Below are 6,889 nucleotides of genomic sequence, written 5' to 3'. Positions count from 1 at the left end.
TAAAAACGTGAATAGTGCACGTGAATAGTAAAAAACTTGACTAATGTACGTGAATAGTAAAAACTTGACTGACGCACATGAATAGTAAAAACTTGACTAATGCACGTGAATAGTGAAACTTGACTAATGCTCGTGAATAGTAAAAACTTGACTAATGCATGTGAATAGTAAAAACTTGACTAATGTACGTGAATAGTAAAAACTTTGACTAATGCACGTGAATAGTAAAAACTTGACTAATGCACGTGAATAGTAAAAACTTGACTAATGCATGTGAATAGTAAAAACTTGACTAATGTACGCGAATAGGCCAATGAATAAAGAATTAATCAAATCCTATGCAGACAACCCCAAGGTAGAGATTTCACAAAATGACGGTCTAAATTGACAAGATGTCTCTAGGTTAGATTTGACCGAAAGAGTAGCTACATTAACGTGCTTTCATCAGATGCAAGCCTAGGAACAACCTTTAAACTTACCTGTTCCGTTCTTTCCAGTTTATCGGTATTTCCGGGACTACAGCGGATATTCACACGTGGTACTCTATGTTAGGCGCCGCGGCAAGAGCCCGTGTGCGAGAGCTGGGCTTTGAGCCCTTTATTTTAGCGCTGCCCCGTGCCAACGGGGTGTGCGACCGCTTTGGCCTACGAGCCTTATGCGAGAGATGGGTAGACTCGACCCACACCTTTCACCTTTCCTTCGGGGAGATGACCATCTCGCCCAGAGATTTCTCTTTATTGACTGGGCTGCGGGGGAGTAGCACTCCGGTTCCCTTTTCCTTTGATGCGATGCGCCCGCGAGTTGACCGTGCTAGATTGGATGCTTTGATTGGGCCGGGAGTTTATCCAGGCGCCAAATCCACCCCGGCGAAGTTCATCACTACATTGGGGCTTTTGAGTCGTAGGGACTTTTACGGGACCGACGACACCGATTTGGCCGTCCGCAGCTTCCTGATATATGCTTTGAGCGAGACGATCTTCCGCACCAAAAGCGGAACGATTCATGCAGGTCTCATTCAAGCTTTCAGCGATATGGATGCGGTGGCGTCCTATGATTGGGCGGGAGCGGGTCTAGCTTTCTTGTACAAGTTTTTGGATTCGACTTGCCGGAAGCGCAAGGATTTCGGAGGCTACACCTTTGCTCTTCTGTTACATGGTGCATCCTTGACTTGCCCTTTTTATCTTCTTCGCGCTTTCTGTTCGTAACCTTTGTTTTCACGAGCAGGTTTGGGCCTACGAGAGGCGGATTCTTCCTAGCGAGCATCGGCGCAGGCCACGGGTGCCGAAGCCCCCACTCATGGCTCGATGGAGAGAGTTCGATTTAGGTACCGAGGAGAGGCCGACGGTGGTGCAGCTCCTAGATTGGATTGATTCGCGGACTTTGGGACAGGTAAATATCTTCTACTCGTGCTAGATTCTTGTTTGATCAGACCTGACTTTTCTTTGTGTTTTTAGATTAAATTCAGGTGGGACGACCTTGACTACGGTCCCGATTACGCGTATGTTACCTTGATCCAGGAGCAGCAGAGTGTGCTTACCGGCCCTTGCGTGCGGGCTTGGTATTTGGGTGACCGGGGCATCACCAGGGTTAGGGCCTCGCACTGGTCACCAGGCGAGATCCTTGTCTCTATGTTTGCGGTGCGGACCATGCCCTTGTCGGTCATTCGTCAGGATTTGACCCGCCGCTTTGTTGGTAGAGATGTGTGGGTTCATGCCGGGGGCCGTGCTCCTTACCTATCGACCTTGTTGAGTGCGAGGGATGCCCCAGCGGCGGCGATGGAGGTGGACCCTGTGGCAGACATGTTTTCGCGGGAGGCTGTCGCTGCAGTCTTTGGTCGGGAGGAGGTCCCGGTGAGTGGTTCAGCCTATTTATCTTTATTTACGAGATAGTTAGTGGTATTTATTATGTCTCTATTTGCAGGAGGGTTCCTGGAGGAGTGCTCCTATGTCAGACTTCTTCGACGGCGCCCGAGCTCAGACGTCTGCGAGTGAGCCGCCATATTACGTTGGCGAGTCCTCCAGCGCCGCCCGACCGAAGAGGTCCCCTTTGGGCGTACCCGTCCCGGACTTTGGGAGGGATTTCGCGACTGTTTGTTATGACGAGTCCGGGGTGGCCTACGCCGGTGTCGAGATGGCTCCTCCGGTCTTTACATCGAGGGTACCGTTTGACCCCTCAGACGCTTCCCAGACCTCGAGAGAGACTTGCACCGATTTATGTGGGGCTGTCTGGTTACCTCTGAGATCGACTCAGCTTGCGCTGCGCTGACCATCTGGTATGTATTATTACTTTATTTTAGTGTAGTGGGATGTATGCATATATGTATGTATGATTTTTATTCTCGCCAGTATTTCTTTTTTTTCATATTTGTTTTTTTTTCCTTTTCAGAGTGATATTCACACACATGAGCGGAGACGGAGCGAGTCGGTGCAGGAGTCCGATGCCAGGGTTGGCCAGGTTTATCGGGAGAGGAACGACCACTAGTCAGAGGTGATGCGGAGAGAGACTGCGGGACGCCTTGCTATTGAGGAGAGGGTGCGGGAGGAGACTACCGGACGCCTTGCTGCTGAGGAGAGGGCGCACGTTGCCGAGGAGAAACTTCGAGCCGCCGAGGAGGCCCTATCTGCGGAGCGGGCGTCACATCTGAGGGATTTTGAGGCCTACTGGGATGTCCCTCCTTATTAGGCTTATCATGTATAGCTTTGTAGTTTTTATTAGGATTACCCCGATGTATAGCTTATGTATAGGGAGTGGGGTGGATAGTATGTAGGCTTTTTATTGTGAAAAGTAAAGTAGGAAATGTATAACTCATGATTCGTATTACCATGCATTCAGTAGATTATGATGATTCCAATCATTCTCTTCAAATATATTCATGCCTTTATTTATTTACAAACAACAGAAATACTTAGCCTCTTATACATTATTTTTGTAATTGCTCAAGATATAACTACTGTTGCCAGGATCCGCCTTTCGGTTTTCAGATCCCGGTGATTTTTCATCTCTCCTTTTACTATCCCGGAATTTTCAAATGAGTGCCCTTTCGGGTTTTCACCCATTGGGATGTCCCTGATTGTTGCATAGGTCACCCTTTGCGGGTTTTCAACCTATCGGGAATTTTTCTTTCTCTTTTTTTTTTACGAAAAGTATTTCTTAAGCCTATCCAGATTGGTAGGTTCGGAGAACTCCATACCGTCCACGGTGGTAAGCTTCACCGCCCCTTTGCTCAGGATTTTCTTCACGAAGAACGGTCCTTCCCACTTAGGCTTAAACTTGCCCCTCGGGTCGGTGTGTGTCATACGGATCTGTTTCAGCACCAAGTCTCCCTCTTTGATAGGGCGGGCCTTGACCTTTTTATTGAAGGCTCGGGCCATCCTTCTCTGATATAACTGCACATGGTAAAGGGCTTCCATCCTTTTTTCGTCTACTAACACTAATTGTTCACATCGCTTCTTCACCCATTCCGTCTCGGGAATCTCTGCTTCCACTGCGATTCTCAACGATCGCTTTTCGATCTCAATCGGGAGAACGACTTCTGCACCGTATACCAAGGAGAACGGCGTTGCCCCAGTCGAGGTTCTAACTGTCGTGCGATAAGCCCATAACGCGAGTGGGAGCTGCTCATGCCAATTCCGATGTGATTCTACTGTTTTTACGAGAATCCTTTTAAGGTTCTTGTTATCTGCTTCTACTGCGCCATTAGCTTATGGACGATACGGAGAAGACCTGTGATGTTCAATGCCATATTCTCGGAAGAGACTTCTTACTTCCCCCTGAAACTAGACCTCGTTATCCGTAATGATGTGATGAGGCACTCCGAACCTGGTGATCAAGTGTTTCTCAATGAACTTTCTCATCTGCTTGGATCCCAATTTGCTAAACGACTCTGCCTCTACCCACTTGGTGAAGTAATCAATGGCGACTGCAATAAATTTGTGCCCATTCGAAGCATTAGGCCTCACCTCTCCGATGATATCAATGCCCCAAGCCGCAAATGGCCAGATAGGCGCTAATACATGCAATTCCATGGCTGGTAAATGACTACAATCTCCGTGGATTTGACAATCGTGGCATTTCTTCGCATAATCGTTACAATCTTTTTCCATGGTGAGCCAATAGAAGCCTTGCCTTATGATTTTCTTTGCTAACACCGCTCCTCCCATATGGGCCCCACAAATTCCCGAATGTACTGATTCCATTGCCTCGTAGGCTTCTCCCGCATCCAAACACCTCAGTTGTAACCCATCGATGTGCCTTTTGTAAAGCAAGTCGTTGTGGATGACGAACTGCTGAGCTAACCTTCTAATCACAGCTTGATCCCTAAGCTCCGACTCTTCCGGGTATGTTCCACTCTTCATAAAGTTCACGATATCGAAGTACCACGGCTTTTCATCTGCCCCTAATAGCATTACGTCTTCGTAGCATGGTTTGTGAGATCTCCTCAATACCAACGGCATCCGCTGCCTGGTTTTGTGCTCGAGGGATGTGATAAAAACGACATTCCTTGAATCTTTGTGCCAACCCTTCTAGCTGGTCTAGGTATGGACGTAACCTTTCTTCCCTCACTTCCCAGTTTCCTTGCGCCTGTTCGATGATCATCTTTGAGTCGCCCCAAATTTCAACATATGATGCTCCTAGTGCTGCTAATGACTCCAACCCATAGATGCATGCTTCGTATTCGGCCATATTATTAGTGAGAGGGAAGGATAACTTCTTTGCCATCGGGACCCTTTCTCCCTCTGGTGAGATAAGTAGTACTCCTACCCCGGCTCCATTTGAATTAACCGCTCCATCGAAGAACATTTTCCAAGGCATAACTTCTATTGCGTTCAAGTGCTCGTCGGGGAATTCATAGCTTATCTCTTCCTCTTCTGCATTCAGAGGTTGGTTGGCCAGAAATTCTGCTACAGCCCTCCTCTTGATAACCTTCTTCGTTACGTATTCAATATCAAATTCGGACAAAAGCAACAACCATCGGGCTAGCTTCCCTGTTAGAGACGGAGTTCGGTACAGATACTTCACAGGATCCATCCGGGAAATAATGATCACTTTGTAAGATTGAAAATAGTGCCGTAGTTTCTTTGTTAGCCATACTACTGCCACGCACGTGTTTTCGATCATGTTATACTTAAGCTCGTATTCCAGGAACTTCTTACTCAGATAATACACCACGTGCTCCACACCGGTGTCTCCTTCTTGAGCCAACATTGCCCCAATAGATCGCTCCTCAATCGCCACATAAAGGAGAAGCGGTCTTCCCAGTTTAGGCGGTCTCAGAACATGTGGATTAGACAAATAGTTCCGAACACTCTCTAATGCTTGCTGGCTGGCACTTATCATTCCAAACCGTGGGTTGATCTTTCCGTAGCAGCTTAAAGATCGACTCGCAGATCGCAGTGAGTCGTGCTATGAACCGACTGATATACTGAACCTGTCCCAGAAATCCTCTCACTTCTTTCTCATTCTTTGGTGCCGGCATTTCCCGTATGGCCTTCACTTTGTCGGGATCTACCTCGATTCCCTTGTTACTGATCACATAGCCTAAGATTTTCCCCGATGAAATGCCAAAGAAGCACTTCTTCGGGTTCAACCTCAGCTTGAATTCGGCAATTCGGGCCAAAAACTTCTCGAGTGCAGCAAAATGCCCCTCTCTTGTCTCCGACTTGACCATCATGTCATCCACATAAACTTCTACTTCCTTGTGTATCATATCATGGAACAGTGCTGTAGCCATTCGCTGGTAAGTTGCCCTGGCATTTTTCAAACCAAACGGCATCACCCTATAGCAGTATGTTCCCCACTCAGTTGTGAAAGAGGTTTTCGCTTTGTGTTTCTCAGCCATCTGAACTTGCATGTAGCCCATGAAACCGTCCACATTTTTGTGTAAGACGCTTGATGCTGCACTGTCGATCAACACGTCAATATGAGGCAACGCGAATTCATCTTTGGGGCACGCCTTGTTAAGATCTCTATAATCGACGCACATTCTCACTTTGCCATCCTTCTTTGCGATGGGCACTACATTTGCGATCCAAGGGGGATAGTCGATTACTTCGATGAACCCTGCTTCTAACTGCTTCTTCACTTCCTCTCTGATCTTATCTGCCCATTCCGGTCTCATGCGTCGGAGTTTCTGCTTCACGGGCTTCGCGTCGGGGTATGTTGGAATACGGTGAGTTACGATTGATTGATCAATTCCTGGCATGTCTTCATATGTCCAAGCAAACACTATTTCGTATTTTTTAATTATTCTCTCAAATTCTTTCCTCTCTTCAATAGTTAATTCTTGAGCAATTTGTATAAGTTTAGGATTTTCATCCGTGCCAAGATTGAAAGTTGACATTTCTATTGTATTGATTTCAAATGTAGGCATGTTATATGAATGAGAATGCATGGAATGATCATGATCAACATCAAGCAAGTAAGCAAAATCAGAATTCATTTCATTGATAGTGTTGGCGAGTACATCGTCAGATTCAAATAAAGCAGTAATACAATTTTCATCATCGGGGTTCTCGGGTTTCTCATAAGCTTTGGAGGTACTGGGCTCATCCACCGTTCCCGTAGTTGCCTCAATAGTGATGACCTGTTCCTCAGCATTCAAGTCTAACATCATAATCTCCTCGACAATGCAACTTGCCTTTCCTTTGCCCCAGTCAGTCACAACATTGAAGATCTCGAATCCTGGCAGAATCTTTCCTTCGGTGCTAGTCCATGACTCAGGGGTCCCTGAATAAACCTTTCCATGCCCCTCCTTCATGAAATACTTCCTTAGGCCCACTTTCCCTTCACTACTCGCGTTGGATGAACCTCCCTGCTCATATCCTAAACCCCTCCGGGTTTTCTGACTTTTGAAATTCGGAAATTCCGGCAATCCTTGATGGTGTGCTCC

The sequence above is a fragment of the Euphorbia lathyris genome, chromosome 10 (genome assembly GCF_963576675.1).
Source record: "Euphorbia lathyris chromosome 10, ddEupLath1.1, whole genome shotgun sequence".
Classification (NCBI taxonomy): Eukaryota; Viridiplantae; Streptophyta; class Magnoliopsida; order Malpighiales; family Euphorbiaceae; genus Euphorbia; species Euphorbia lathyris.
This window is presented reverse-complemented; position numbering follows the sequence as displayed.